The following is a 222-nucleotide window of genomic DNA, read 5'->3' on the forward strand; positions in this document are numbered from 1 at the left end:
CCTCATTACCTGAGCTGCTCGGACCTGGGAAGAGCACAAAATGCAGGCCCAACTGAGTCTGCGCCTCTGAGGACTACCCGAGTGCCTGAACCTGAGCGGCTTGGACCTGGGAGGTGCATGCAACCCAGGGCCGGCCTCGGATTGTTCTCGGCGGAACAACCTAGAGCCTGAGCAGTGTGGGCAGGGAGGCTACACGCGCCGTTAGTGGGGGCAGACCCAGTG

The sequence above is a fragment of the Bison bison genome, unplaced genomic scaffold (genome assembly GCF_000754665.1).
Source record: "Bison bison bison isolate TAMUID 2011002044 unplaced genomic scaffold, Bison_UMD1.0 scf7180017864155, whole genome shotgun sequence".
NCBI lineage: Eukaryota > Metazoa > Chordata > Mammalia > Artiodactyla > Bovidae > Bison > Bison bison.